The 16,550-nt window shown below is 36.1% G+C and overlaps 1 non-coding gene across 1 annotated transcript; it reads left to right on the top strand.

Moving 5' to 3' along the window:
• The first annotated feature begins 15,975 nt into the window (after nt 1-15,975).
• LOC120068717 lies at nt 15,976-16,082 on the top strand. The gene has a single exon (XR_005479342.1). It is a non-coding gene; the product is annotated as a small nucleolar RNA R71 (small nucleolar RNA).
• Nucleotides 16,083-16,550: the final 468 nt, after the last annotated feature.

Raw genomic sequence — 16,550 nt, 5'->3', positions numbered from 1 at the left:
TGGTTCACGAGCTTTTCAAGGAGATAGCAGCTGGGGATTGTGATTAAAATGTTTCTTCAAAGGTATGACATGAAACCCTCTAGTTAGTTTATGAGCATGCTTAATTCAAAGCCAAAAATTAATGAATTAGAATGCTTAATGATCCGTTTTTCTTTCGCTGCATGTTTTCTAACTCTAACACATATAATATTTGGTATCTACCAAAAGCTGTAACCAACTTGAACTTACAAATTGTCCTAAAATCACAAGTACTAGCAATTACTTTACAAATCATAACAACACCAAATTAAGCCTAAATCTTCTTTGGTTCATATAATTAAATACACAAATTTAATATTAATTTATCGAACACTGTAATTAGCTTTTACTATTTGAAATTAAAATTTACTAAATGTTATTCATATTTTAATAATTTTAAATTAATCTACTAAACACTGTAACTAGTTTTCTCTAATTTAAAATTAAAAGTTAGTAAGCGTTATTAATATATTTCTACTTGAAAATTAATTTACTAAAGACTATATTTCTACTTGAAAATTAATTTACTAAAGACCATAACTAATTTTTTCATTAATTGCTATTTAATGATAGTTGATCGCACCCAAAAAAAGTCATATAAGTGAAAAAAAAATCTTTTTTTCCTACCAAAAACACTTTTTTTCTTTTATTTTCAATTTAATGAATCTAAATAATTGTCACTCTTTAATAACGATTAATTTTAGTCATAACTTGGTGACACAAAAAAGCTATCATAATAGTCCAAAACTCCAAAAAATTCCATCTTTTCCTGCCAAAATCGTCTCTTTTTCGTTTTCTTACATTTAATGATTGTTATTTATCGTCATAAATTCATGACGAAAGAAAAATTGTCATGAATTTCAGAAAATCAAAGAACTCCATTTTTTCTCCTACAAAAAACACATGAATTTGGCTTTTATGATTGTTTTTTCTCTCTTCTCTAAATTTTTTTTTTAATACAACAACTGTGGGATGAGGACGAAACCTTCGACCTCTAAAATAACGGTCATACCAATTATAATTGAGCTAAACTTATTTTGACACGACTTTCGTTCTTATAGATCGAAGGTCATGCCAAAGCCCAAATTGTTACAACATCAATATATAAGCCATCTTCTTATTATTAATTTATTATAATAAAGAAATAATTATAGTCCTTTTAGGAATGAATTTTATCGGATAGGAATTATTCTCATCTCATTTTAAATTTCTAACGAAATACAAGTGTGAATTTTAAAATTTTCTAATCAAAACCAAACATATTTTGAGACAACAAAAAATAAGGATTTTGTTTTTTTTTTCTAGATTATTTATTTTTTAAAACAATTTTTTTATTCCACAACCTTATGGGACTTTGTTCTTAAAAAAAAACAACAGATAAAAATAAATATATTATTTCCCTCCCTCTCTTTTTTCACGTGAATATAATTTAAGTTTCTTTAAAAGTGTGAAAATGAAGCTAACTTTATTGATCATGAAGAGGTTTATAGTTTGAATTTCTACTCCATTGTACTATAAAAAGTTTCATAAAAAATAATTTAATATAATTTTCATTGTATGAACTATGACCATATATATTTTTTTTCCGTTAAGAGTGATAAAAATCATTTTATTAAACATATGCTTTTGTTGAATTAATGGAATATAATTAAATTTATTTATCTTAAATGTTAAACTTTAAAGAGAGTTAAATTTTCATAATCATTTGATTTTTTTTTTTGGATAAATGCATATATAGCAATCAAGTTCAAAATATTTATTGTTATAGCATAATGCAAAAAAGTTTACATATACAACAAAATTTAAATTTTCCTTTCGAAATCTATCAGTGATAGATCATATCGTTAATAGGGATTTATCAGTGATAAATCATATCATTGGTAGAAATTTATCAGCGATAAAATCTACCATAAATAGATTTTACTATATTTACAATTATTTAAAAATATCTTTATACACTTAATTATTATCTTAAAAATATTACTCATTTCAATTACTACTTTTATTTCCAGGTACATATCTCAAATATGAATTTTGGATAGGATCATACCTACATTTCAATTACTCATTTCAGTTTTTTATTTTATTTTATTTATTTATTTACAATCATTGGGTGTAAAGCTGAAATAAACATTGTTTCATTTGTTGATAATTTACATAAATGATCAAGATGCCATAATTATCAAATTATGGAAAAAAATATTATTATTTTCTTTATTAAAAAAATATTTTTGTGACATTATAATATGCAATACTTTAACACAATAATTGATGGTATGAGTTGTTAAATTATGTTTCAATTACTAGAAATAAATTATTCAACATGAATGCAAAAATTAGCATTACCTAGGCTCCTAGAAATGCATTTAATGCCTATATATATATATATATATATATATATATTGAGAAAATATATTTATATATTTAATTTAATGTGGGAATGGAGAATTTTAAATTGGTCCAATGTCTAACTATTTGAAATTGTGTTAATTATTTATAAAAAAACAATGGTGCTCAAAGGATTTAAATTATTTTAAAATATATTATTTTAGAATGGGTAAAAAATAATTATTTTTATTTTTTAATGTCTTGCTAAATCACACCTACAAGGAGATGAAGCTCAATATCTTTGGCGCTAATGGATGGTTTGAAGCGTGCTCTGTTTCATGGAGTTTCAAATTGAGAAGTGGAAAGCTATCCAAGGAAATAGCATGAAGAGATTACAAATCTTGGAAGTAGAGGTTAAAAGCTTTAAATTTATCTCCAAAGCCATTAATTCTCTTGGCCATAATATTGGTAGTTGGGCTTGGTCCAATAGGGAAAGGACGAAGTGGGCTTCTAGTCCTCCTTGGTTAGTCCCTTACTTCGCTTTGGATGAACAATATTGTAATTCTCCTATTATGGGAATTTAAACCTTGGCAATTTCTACTCAAAAAGAAAAAGAAAAATTCAATGTCTTTTTGTTTTACAATATATGAGTCGAGATTGATAGGACAAACTTTATGCCAGTTGAATTATATACTTATTATGATACCTCAATGTTAACTTGAACAAGGCTTAACTAGTTAAGAAATAATATCTTCGACCAAAAGGCTCGAAATTATAATATCTATACAATATAGTGTTGAACTCCAAATGATAATAATAACAGAAGTTCTTAAATTTTTAATTTTATATCTAATAGTCTCTAGTAATAAACAAAACTATTGACAAAATGTTAAATGTGTGGAGAGTTACCCATGTCAAGGTCCAAAGTCCATGGACGAGCCCAAGCCCAAGAGGTGCCAAGAAAGAGCATAGCAGAGGGTGCATCCCAAAGGATAAATGTCAATGCCTTGGAGGGGTTTGGGGAAACCAGCTGAGAGCTATTAAATGTATCAATCGAAAAATAAACAATGTCTCTGATACCCCCGAGGCCAAGGCCGAATAGGGATCATTCAACCTTGAGCACCAAAAAATGTCTCTGATACCCCTACTATCACATGAAACTGTTGGCATATGTCGGAGGATTGGTTTACAAATAGTCCCGTTCAACCACCCCAAATGGGATGGGGTAAGTAATCTCTAAACAAGATCGAGACCAGACCAAAAGGAAGCAGACTAGAGGTCAGGGTCATCGAGCATCTGAGACGTAATCCAAAGTGAACGAGATCCAAGTGCCAAAATTTGGCACCATTTATAACAACATCAATCGATAAATCGCCCACACGTTGCTAAGAACAACTCTGCTCGACCGAACGGAAGCTTGCACCACTTAAGTAGACCTAGCTTTGTCGAATGGCAAGAAGGACCGCACTTGAACGAGAAGATCTGATGGGATAGGAGATAGTCGTACACAACCCTAATGGTACGAACCAAGAAATCACATTTCCATCAAATGAACATGAAGATGATATGGATTAGAATCATTAAGTTTCCATGTAAACTTTAGTTGTTTTCTATAATTTTAGAGTTTAAATTCAACTATTAAAATTATGGTCGTTGAATTTAAAGATGGTTGCTGGAAAGTATGGGATGCATTAAAGATGATGACTGTCATGAATAGATTTTGCATTAAAGATGGTGGTTGAAAGATAGTTTTTGGGAAGATGACTACTTCTTTAATGTAGGATATCTACAAGGCTATATAAAGTCTCATATCCTTTCAGTTATAAAAGAATAAGAATTTGGATGAATGATAATGAAAAATTCTAAAATGTAGAATTTTGTTTCTTGTGTGTTCTTATGATAGAATTCATTAATATTTGGAGCATTCAAATGAGAATTTGTTCTACCTTGTTTGTGGAGTGCATTGAAGATCAAGGGTTGATGGGAGTTTCTAACTTTAATGAACCAAGGATCGGATAAAGATAGAAACTCCCAACCCTGGATCTTCAAAGCACTCCACAAGCAAGGTAGATCATTGTCCGATCCTTAGTTCAAATCAAATTGGTTTTAGGACTGTGTTCTTTGGGTCTTGTTGTTCAACATGATTCTTAGATCCCATGCCTAGGGGTTTCATATCATTTGGTATCAGAGCTTTGGCTCTAGATCAGGTATATCTTTTCATTGTTGCAATGGCTTCCTTATTCTTCTATTTCAATTTTTTATGTTTTTCCTAGTCATCTCCTCACATTCTGTCAGTTAGATAAAAACTCAAAAAAAGTTTCTATTCTAATTTTCATTTTACATTTTCATCTTCTTCAAAGTTTTAGATATGAGCCTGATCTACAAGATTGCTTTCTTCACGGTCTTCCAATTCGGTTTCCTTTAGTGTCAAATGTTCTTGTTTTGAAAATCTGAAAAAAAAAAAAAAAAAGTGGTGTAGCCTGATAGATTTCCTGTTGAATGATGTTGTTCATGGATTCTTTGTATGAGAAGATGACTACCAAAAAAGTTGCATTCAAAAGAGATCCTTTAGATTCGAGGATGAATCTTCTTGAAGAATGGGAGAATGATACAAACCAAGAAATCACATTTCCATCAAATGAACTTGAAGATGATATGTATTAGAATTATTAAGTTTCCATGTAAATTTTAGTTGTTTTCTAGCATTTTAGAGTTTAAATTTAAGTATTGAAATTATGATCATTGAGTTTAAAGATGGTTGTTGGAAAGTAGGGAAATGCAATGAAGACGGCGGCTAGTTAAAGATGGTGGCTGCCATTAATAGATTTTGCATTAAAGAAGGTGTTGGAAGATAGTTGTTGGAAAGATGACTACTTCTTTAATGTTTTATGTTGACTTTTTCTACTTTACATTAATTGTATTAGAATCTTTAAAAGGCTATATAAAGCCTCCTATCCTTTCAATTGTAAAGAATAAGAATCTGGATGAATGATAATGGAAAATTCTAAAATGTAGAAATTTGTTTCTTGTGTATTCTTGTGATAGAATGCATGAATATTTGGAGCATTCAAGTGAGAATTGATCTAGCTTACTAGTGGAATACTTTAAAGATCAAAGGTTTATGGGAGTTTCTAACTTTGTTCGATCCTTGGTTCATTAGATCACCTAAGTAATCTGAGTTTAACATATCTTAGGGGTTGAGACCAAATTAGTATTGGGGGTTGTTAGGGTTGAGTTATTTGGGTATTGTTGTTCAACATGGTTCTTAGATCCGATACCTAGGGTTTTATATCATTTGCTCCAAAAATACTTGGAAGAGAGCAAAGTGATGAAATTTCAACTACACGAGGCAAAACATCATCACCTGGCAAGACAACCAAACGACGACCTCTCTTTGAGGAGCCGAAAAACTGGTAAAACCCCAACAAGGGCACACGGGGAAAACTGATAACATTCAAAATGTGCTTGAAGGAAGTCTTACGAGGAGAACCTTAAGCGGAAGCGGATCGAAAAAATTCCATAAATTATCGAATATATAGATTACAGTAAACATACAATAGATATGCATTTAAAATTAAATTACAAAATGCTTTTACAAGAAAAGAGTTCAAGAAATATCACCTTTGAAGAACCTTTTCTTCAGGAATTTCCCTCAAATAGTCATGTATAACTTAAAGACCTTCTTCAAGATAGAACTCGAACCAAAACCCGGTCACAACCACAATGGAATCCTCGGTATTCTCGGGGTGAGAACCCAAGATTGGTACCCTCTAACTATTTTGGTTAGGAGACAAAAGGCTTAAGGTGGAGGAAGAGGAAGATTGAGAGCTTTCTCACACTTAACTAAAAAAAAAAAAACATAACACTTCTATTTAATAGTTCTAAATCGTTCAACACAGGTAAAAAAAAAAAAAAATCTTTTTATTCTCTTTATGCCAAAAAGAATAACCACCCCACTAAAGTGGGTGGAGAGAAAAGATGGGGAAAAGAGATATAACTCCCTTCCTTATTATTAAAAATAATAATAATAATATAAATATAAATATGATAACTAACTTATCATAGTAATATATTATATTATATTATATTATATGTTATATCAAATATAACATATAACCTATAGTTTTGATATTGTATCATATACAATATAAAGTGTAGTTACTTTTCTCTATTTATATGGAATTTAATATAAATCTTATTTATATTAAATTTAACAATTATGAATCACATTCATAGAAAATATATTTGAATATCATTCAAATATTTATTTCCTCCTATTAAGCTATAATGTATCAAATACATTATGATAATTATATCATATATAATTGAAACAATTTAATTATATCATATATAATTAAATCCCTCTATTAATTTGAACAAGTAAAATTAATCCAAAAACTGATTCTCAACTAAATCTAATTGAGCTACCAAGAAGACCTCATGGACCTGTAGCTTGAAGCTCCAATGGTATAGGAATAATTAATTAAACTCTTTAATTATGTTATTCACCATCTGTTAACTATTGAACACTCCACTAAAGTCCGACAATTGCACTTGTTGCACTACAGATATATTTCTATGTCCATTGGATATAACCAATCAGTAGTACGATGACCCTTCACAAATTGCTTGTAAGTACAGCTAGGCCAAATTATCGTTTTGTCCCTATAGTTACATCTATCTCCTTAAGTACCGCTAATTTCTCTAATGAACAATAGATCATAGTCCTACTTTGACTAAACGCCTCTCGAGCCAGGAGAGGGTGTGACGCCACATTGTTCAAGACTCGGAATCAACCCTTAAGGGAGAAATTTATCTACTTATCCCTACTTCGGAGAATGAGTGAATTCCATCTTGTTTAGCTGTGTTCCCAGCTCCCCAATCAGACGAATCTCCAAAATGGTAGACTTGTTGAGTTGACGATTTGGCCACTGTCACCCATACAAATCAAAGGACCGCCCTCATAGGCAGGAGTTCACAACTTACTCAGGATTCAGGTCATGTTACCTATGGTCATCCTAGTGAAATGTAAGTCTTTTTTATGAACGGTGTTATATAATGAGACTAAATATTTCGTGATCCGGTTTTATACAAACTTCTTTATATAGAATATCCCCACTCGCATGTCTAATACATGAATGATCAAGATTAGATCATTTGTAGCACTTTAACTTGTAATATCACCAGGATAAGGTACCTAGCCTTATCCATCTACTACAGATCATTTAGGTTATAACTTAAACATGATCCACTTGTATGTCTCCACATATATGTTTAAGTTACAATGATAATCTTTGATGTTAGTTTATTGGTTTATGGTAGCAACTAAAATATAAGATATTTTATAGACAATGAATAAAATGTCACGTATTTGATTAAATACAAAAAAGAGTTTGTTCATACAATGTTTACAAACTATAGGACCTTACGAGATTTAGAACATCAACCCCTAGGTTATCAATATAATGAAAATATAGAGTACATAAATAATAAACTAGGACATAACACCACCCAGTATAATATCTCCCACTTGCCTAGCCCAGACGTGACCTGTTCAATAGACCCATACTCGATAGGTGACCCTTAAACACTGTAGTCGTGAGGGCCTTTGTAAACGGATCAACAACATTGTGCTCTGAAGCTATTTGTGTGACAATCACGTCCCCTCGATTCACAATCTCTCGAATAAGATGATACTTCTGCTCTATATGCTTGCCATGCTTATGACTCCTAGGCTCTCGGGAATTAGCCACAGCACCATGATGCGTTATGTTATGATGTGGAATTGTGGATGAAATGCGATAATGAAAATGCGTTGAACACTCAAGTTTTCTCAATGGGATCCAAGTGTAAACCCCACTGAGTTTCCTGGTAAGTCCAGGGTCGAACTCAGGGACTTGGGAAACAATATGCAGTGGTGATTTCTCAAAAGACATTGCGATAACCAAATATATTAAGTAGTTGATTGGTTTTGTTGTTTGCGGTAATGAAAATAAATAAATGCGGCAGAGTTCGAAAAGAGTTGACGAACGGAAGATGCGATGAGTATGCGGTGAACGGGTTGAGAAGAGTTTTGGCTAACACTTCCTAGGATGCATTCATGCTTTGCGATCATGCAACACACATACAATAGTAGATCATCTCTCGATGCGAATGCTACGACTTCTAATACTAGAACGCATGCGATATATGCGATAAGTCTATAGGACCTACATATAAGCCTCTATTCTTATTTATGCGATGACAAAATGACATACACAAATAAGGCAACCACATAATATCATACCTATCTTTAGGATGCATGTGATACAGGTTGGCAAACAGAGCTTATCTCGAAGTCCCTATCTCTTGTTTATATAGTTCTAATCTTGCTCTTTCGAGTCTAGATTCTAACCTAGCTCTCTCAAGTCTTAGGTTCTTTCTTTAGACTCTCTCTTGAGTAGCTCTAAAGGAATGTTTGGCACAGCATAAAACAAGACAATCGTAAGCAATGAAAATCCTAGGTCATGTTAGCTTAGTTGTTCTCAACTCATTCGGCTAGTTTAGCTACTCATGCGTGCTAAGAGTGTGAACAGATATAGAATAAGAACTTCCATTTTATAAATATAAATTTGAAGTACAAAATAACAATGCAAGAATAGAATAAAGAGTCTGGTAGCAATCTCTTGCATCCCAGAACTTTTACACTGTCTTTTCTACTCGTGTTCAAAAGATAATCTCGCTCTCGCGAGAGTCGGGCCACTTTCTGCTTCTACGCCTCCAGGTTCTCTTTCGAGTTGGCCTGAGCGATCTTCCGACGTCTCGGCTCTTCTCTTGCTCCGCCTTAAAAATAAAAGAAAAATTATGGACAAGGCTAAACTATGAACAAAACTTGTGAACTCGTAAGCAGGTGAACTTTAGAACCCCTTTTCTGAAGGATGCCTTCGGTATTTATAGAGCTTCGGGTGAAGGCGACTTCTCTCTTATGATGGCACAGATGGGATGGCTTTAATTCCCTGACTGATGCGTCGAATAATTGTCACCGAAAATCTCAATGTACTTGTTATCATTAGCGGCTGTCAACTTAATTCGGATTCAACCATCATCAGCTTTCTGTCCCATCGTGATTAATTATACCTTTAATCCAGATGTGCCCACAAAGTTACGCCGGCTCTATGCGGCAATCCTTCTCGAGCAGATGTTTGCGAACACAAATCACCGCGAAGTCTTGCAGTAATGTTGTGCTCGTCCGTTGATTTCCTGTGATCGCTTTTTGCACCTTGCGCCAACACATATTCTGCATAAAAATACAAAATTCAACTGTTTCTATGCGATGAACGCATGCGACCACAATGTTATAAACTTAATGCTTTTTGGACACAATCTAACATAATTTATCAACGCAAGCAAGCATTGTTTAAGAATTTAGCACTATAATAACGTGCATTTCTGCCCGTTGTCACACCCCAAAATTTAAATAATGATTGTCTTCAAGCATAAGCTAGATATTTCCTTTAGCAAGTCGCCCGCAATTCTCTTTTCCTAGATTTCTCGAGGATACTTCATTCAAATCCTATACACCAAAATTTCCTTAAATCTTATTCAGGTCTCTTCTTAAAATATTTCTACGACCTAGGGATCACAAGCTTAGCCTTCAAAAGGATTTTACTTGATTCCGGGACATCGCATGATTTATTTCAAAAGGAAAAATTTTCCACCAGGGTGTCAAATTATTTTTATCATTGCATATTCCTTGACATTATTATTATTTTTTTACCTTGCGCTGATCCAAGTGCCTTGCCTTCGTTTTGGCTTGCTCCCACGTGTGTCATGCGGACATCCAACTACGAGCAATGCGCTCTTTCTCAGACTAAACTCATACCTACTTGGCAGCGGAGTTGCGATCATTTATTTATGTGTTGATTCTGGCGACCTACTTTCGTTTTGGCTTGCTCCCACGTGTGTCATGTGGACATCCAATTACGGGAAGTGCCTTTCACAACTTAACTCTTATCAACATGGGTTTCCCATTGCGTTGACAATAGAGTTGTTATTCTCAAGAATTTTTTTTTTCAAAATAGTAAGGTCGAAAATAAATACCTCACCCCTAAATTTAAAATGCGGCAATGTTCTTATTGCCAAAAGATTGAAAGAAGTCATGCGATGTTCTCAGAAAGTTTCGTAAAGGGAGTTTGAAAGAAAGCTTGCAGACCCCTAACTTCTAGAAATATTTCATAAGGTGACTATCTTAAAATTAAGTTGATTCGAGTGTATGCGAAAGAATCGAAGCATGTTTTTCATCATTGAGATCATCATTGGCAAAGAGACAATATACGGTAGCTTACTAAATTGATCCATGTCAAATGATTATGGTAATCAAAGAGGATGCTGTGATAAAACTTTTAAAACTAAACTGCGATGTGATAGTGCAAAATTTGAAATGAAGTTAAGGAAGAATACAACCCTCAAATTTGCGCTGTCACTTATAGTGTGTATTGACGCATCCTTCTTTACGGCGATCTATCTTCTTTGGATTGCAGTGATAGAAAAAGATAAGTTGCGTCTTTGTGTAACACCTCCGCAATCCTGAGCCTTGATCATTGCGAGAAAAACAATGAGAGGGTCAAATAATTTTAAACAAATTTTTTTTTACCGCAATCTCCTTTTTTTTTCGAGTAAGCTTAGATAAAGATTGAAAAGATCTAGTGAAATGAAAATTTTGAGTAGTAGAGAAATGTTGTAGATTCCATGATTTCCAAAACTTGCATCCCTGATGAATTTCAATCGTCTAATAGCGTAGGGACCACCTACTTCTTTCTTTATTCAAAGTTTCTTAGTTCCACAGACTCGAATTGGCGATGCCAGCCTTTTTCGTGATATACTTTTACTCGCTGCCCATTAACTTTGAATATGTTGGTTCCATCATCATTTGATAATTCAACTGCGCCATATGGAAATACCTTCTTAACTATGAATGGTCTGGACCAACGCGACTTTAATTTCCCAGGGAAGAGCCGTAGTCGTGAGTTGAATAGTAAAACCTTCTGCCCGACTTGGAGGTTCTTACTGCATATGTGTTTGTCGTGCCAATGCTTTGTGCGCTCCTTGTAAATCTTTGCGTTCTCATATGCGTTAATCCTTCATTCTTCTAGCTCGAACAGTTGAATTTTTCTTGCTTCTCTTGCTTTTTTCAAGTCAAAATTTAGTTTCTTCACCACCCACAATGCCTTGTATTCCAGCTCTAGAGGCAAATGACATGCCTTACCAAATACCAACGCATACGGGGACATACCTATGGGTGTTTTAAATGCAGCTCGGTATGTCCATAATGCATCATCGAGCTTTTTGCCTAATCCTTTCGCGAAGGTCTTACAACCGTCTCAAGTATCAGCTTGATCTCCCGATTGGACACCTCGGCCTGACTATTCGTCTGCGGATGGTATGCGGTGGCCAGTTTGTGGAGAATGTTATATTTGCGCAGCAGCTCCTTGATAGTATGATTGACAAAGTGAGACCCCTCATCACTTATTATGGCATGTGGAGTGCCAAAATGAGTGAAAACATTTTTCTTCAGGAACTAAGAGACTACCGCTGCATCGCTTGCAGCACATGCCACTGCCTCTATCCACTTGGATACATAGTCGATGACTAATAAAATATAATGTTTACCATTCGAGTGAGGGAATGGCCTCACGAAGTCAATACCCCATACGTCGAACAACTCAAGCTCCAAGATGATATTCATTGGCATTGCATGTTTTCATGAAATGTTACCTGTGCGTTGGCACCGATCACACTTCATAACGTAGTCAGCTGCATCCTTAAACAATGTTGGCCAAATGAATCCACTCTATAAAACCTTAGCTGCGGTGCGCTGTCCTCCAAAGTGCCCACCATATGGTGAGTCATGACATTGCGATAATATGTGTTGTTGAGCAGCATTTGGTATGCATAATCGCAAAATCTGGTCTACCCATCTTTTGTACAGATTCGACTCATCCCAGAAATATGATCTACATTTGTGCTTAAGCCACCTCTTCTGGTGGTCAGTGTATTCCTTTGGAAATTGCTCATAAACTAGATAGTTGACTATGTCAGCATACCAAGGCAATTATTCATTATGGAACAGCTGCTCATCTGGGAACACCACACTCACCTCTGACTCATTGTGGTCAACCTCAGGGTTTTCCAATCTGGATAAGTGATCCGCAACTTTGTTCTCCGTCCCTTTTCGATCAATTATTTCTATGTCAAATTCTTAAAGGAAGAGAACCCATCTGATCAACCTTGGCTTTGCATTCTTCTTTGTCATTAAGTACTTTATTGCCGAATGATCAGTATGCCAGCAGATATGCTCTAAATTTTTCCAATGCAAAAATTACTACAAGAAGATCTTTCTCTGTGGTGGTGTAATTGGTCTGAGCAGGATTTAATGTCTTACTTGCATATGCTATGGGATGTAAGATTGTTTTTCTCTTTTGTGCCAAAGCTGCTCCCATCGCATACCCGCTTGAATCGCACATTAATTCAAAAGGAAGTGTCCAATCCGGTGCAATCAACACGGGTGCGGTGGTCAGTGCATTCTTCAAAATTCTAAATGCGTTGAGGCAATTGTCATCAAAATCAATTTTTCTATCAGCCTTCAACAGTGCACTCAGTGGTCGTGCTATTTTCGAGAAGTCTTTGACAAAGCATCTATAGAATCCAGCGTGCCTCAAGAAACTTCGTACAACCTTTACGCTTGTTGGAGGTGGAAGTTTTTCAATTGCTTCTATTTTTGCTTTATCCACCTCCAACCCATCCTGGGAAACCTTGTGCCTTAACACGATTCTCTCCTCTACCATAAAATGGCATTTTTCCCAGTTAAGAACAAGATTCATCTCCTCGCTTTCTTCAGTATCTTCTCCAGGTTAGCTACATAGACTTCATAGGTGTGCCCATAGATAGAGAAGTCGTCCATGAAGATTTCAACAGAGTCCTCAAGATAGTCTGAAAAGATGGCCATCATGCACCTTTGGAACGTGCTTGGCACATTACAGAGGCCGAATGGCATGCGGCGAAAAGAAAAGGTCCCATATGGGTAGGTGAATGTGGTCTTGTCCTGGTCTTTTGAAGCAATCATAATCTAGTTATACCCGACATAGCCATCCAGAAAGTAGTAAAAGTCATTTCCAGCTAGTCGGTCTAACATTTGACCAATGAACGGCAGAGGGAAATGATCTTTCTTTGTGGCCGCATTCAGCTTGCAGTAGTCCATGCAAATGCGTCACCCGTTGACGGTCCTTTACGGTATTAGTTCATTATTTTTCGTTCGGGACTACCGTCATGCCCTCTTTTTTGGCACACACTACACGGGGTTGACCCACGTGCTATCTGCTATAGGATAAATAATGCTCGCATCTAACCATTTAATGATCTCCTTTTTAACGACTTCTTTCATCGCAGGGTTGAGTCTGGGCTGATGTTCGATCATTGCTTTGTGGTCTTCTTCGAGAAGAATTGCTGGGCTAATTCCTCGAATGTCAGCGAGTGTCCAGCCAATTGCTCGCACATGTTTCCTTAGAATGCTTATCAACGCATTCTCCTTGTCTTCGTTAAATTCCGAGGAAATTATTACTAGCAACTTCTCATTCTGCCCAGAAAATGCGTACTTTAGGTGGTTCGGTAGGATCTTTAATTCCATTGTTGGTGGTTCTACTAGGGACGGTTGCATTGTTTTTCTTTATTCTTTTTCTGTTGGCTCTTCTTCTTGGTTTGTGATCATCTTTTCTTCCTTGCTTGTTTTTGTTATGATCGCATTACAGGCAGCAATGGATGCGTTTGCATCCTCTTCTACATTTTCTTCATCAAACTTTTCTTCTTCAATCAAATTCTGGTCGTCATTTGAGTCATGTAGGTCTACTTCGTCAGGAAACTTCATGGCATGGATGATGTTGAACTTGAGCTTCTGTCCATTTATGCTTAAAGTGATCTCCCCTTTATGCACATTAATCTGGGCACGACCTGTTGATAAAAATGGTCGCCCCAGAATGATGGGCACATCTTTGTCGGCTTCAAAATCCAAGATGATGAAGTCGGTCTATAGTATGAATTTATCGATGGTAATCAGCATGTCCTTCACCTTCCCCTCTGGATGCACCAGAGATCTATCTGCAAGTTGGAGAGTCACGGTCGTGAGCCTAAGTTGCCCCACGTTCAGCTGCTTAAAGATCGACAGACCCATCAAATTGATGTTGGCCCCAAGGTCACACAAGGCTTGCCCGATGTACAGTCGTCCTATGGACCAAGGTATAGTAAATCTCCCAGGATCGCTCATCTTCGGTGCAATTATTGATTTTGAACTCTGTGTTAAAGCCACCATGGAAAATTTACCAGTATCCCTCTTCTTGGTTACCATTTCCTTAAAAAACTTTGCGCATGCAAGCATCTCCTCAATCGCTTCACTGAATGGAATATTAATATGTAATTGTTTTAACATAGACAGGAAGCGTTGGTACTGTACCTTTTCATTCTTTTTCTTTTTGAGCCTCTGCAGAAAAGGTGGTAACTGCACTCTCACGGTCCCCTTCTCAATTGGCTTTGAGGTGGATGCAACTTCTGGCTCTATTGCTTCTTTTTCTCCTTCTTCTTCTTGTGACACCGCAATTTTAGGTTCCAACGCAATGGGAGCAATCCGGCTAGGCTCCTTTCTTTCTCCCTCCACAGTTTTTCCACTTCGCAATGTCACAACTTGACATTGCTCTTTTCCTGATCCCCCCCGGGTTGCATGGGAGTTTTGTTGAACTCGGTAGAGTCTGTCTCTTATACACATCTAGATGTGTATAAGAGACAGTCTTTCTTCCTCCCTCCACAATTTTTCCACTTCGCAATGTCACAGCTTGACATTGCTCTTTTCCTGATCCCCCTGGGTTACGTGGGAGTTTTGTTGAACTCGACAGAGCCCTTTACGGTCTGTTCTTTAGCTCATTTACAATCTAGCCCATTTGTAATTCTAGATTGCGGATGGACGTAGCCTGACTTTGAAGCACAATTTCATTTTTCTCTATATACTGCTTCGAAAAACTCTCCAAGGAGGATGATTGCAGCGGTTGCGAGCTACTGGCTTGATTGCTTGTCTGGCGGTTATTGCACGGGAAGAATCCATGTGGCCCTTCTTTCTGCGCCATAGATTGAAAATTCTGCTACTGATTCTTCCAAGCAAAATTGAGGTGGTTTCTCTACCCGGGGTTATAGGTATTAGAAACGGGATTATTTTTCACAAAGTAAATTGACTGTGGATTATGTGGGCATTCTTCCATTGCGTGTCCATCACCGCAAGTTGCACACCTTGCGGTGTTTTGACTAATTTCGTTCATTTGCCAATTTTGTGGTGTTGGGCTACTGATCACAATTCCCTAAATTAAGTTCATCATTGCGGTCATCTGATTCTGTAATGAAACAATAGCACCATTACTCGCGTCGTTATCCTTGATTCTTAGTCTCTGATCACTCTCTCTTTAATCCTTGTGGTTTTTAGAGATGCGATCCAAAATGTTCTTAGCCTCATCATATGTCTTGTCTAGCAGACCACCAGCGGCTGCCGCATTGGCAGCGGTATGTGAAGTGGGATTTAAACCATGATAAAATATTTCCATTTGAAGGCAGTCTGGTAATTCATTGTGTGGACAGTCCCGGACCAACCTCTTAAACCTCCCCCAGGCATCACTGAGTGATTCGTCCATGTCTTGTTCAAAATTAGTGATTAGTTTCCTGCGTCTAGCATTCTCAATAGGTGGAAAATACTTCTTCATACATTTCTATACGACCTGTTCCCATGAAGTGATCTCTCCCGACTCAAGGAAATACGCCCATTTTCCTGCCCATTTTCTTCAATAGAGGTGTTCGGGAACACAAAAGTATTGCAGATTTCTATAAAACTTTGGGGGTGGGCGTGGGGTCCTCGCCACGCCGTCCTCCAAATTGTCTTGCAGTTTGGATCATCTACAACCTCACCGGTTTCATTTTGAATCTGTTTCCATCAAAGGCAAGCCTCATGATTCCCGGAGAGAAATCATAGAGGTTTGGCGATGCATAGTCCCTAATGGGCCTATTGCGATTGTTAGCCAGAAGGATTGGATTCGCCATGACGTTGTTCTCGTTTTGTGCTCCGTTTCCAGGCTGCCCCACCATCTCTTCTTTATCTGACTATTGTTGTTGGCGGTCTCTTAATCTCCTTCTGAAGGCCC

Source organism: Benincasa hispida, chromosome 12, assembly GCF_009727055.1.
Source record: "Benincasa hispida cultivar B227 chromosome 12, ASM972705v1, whole genome shotgun sequence".
NCBI lineage: Eukaryota > Viridiplantae > Streptophyta > Magnoliopsida > Cucurbitales > Cucurbitaceae > Benincasa > Benincasa hispida.
This window is presented reverse-complemented; position numbering and strand designations above follow the sequence as displayed.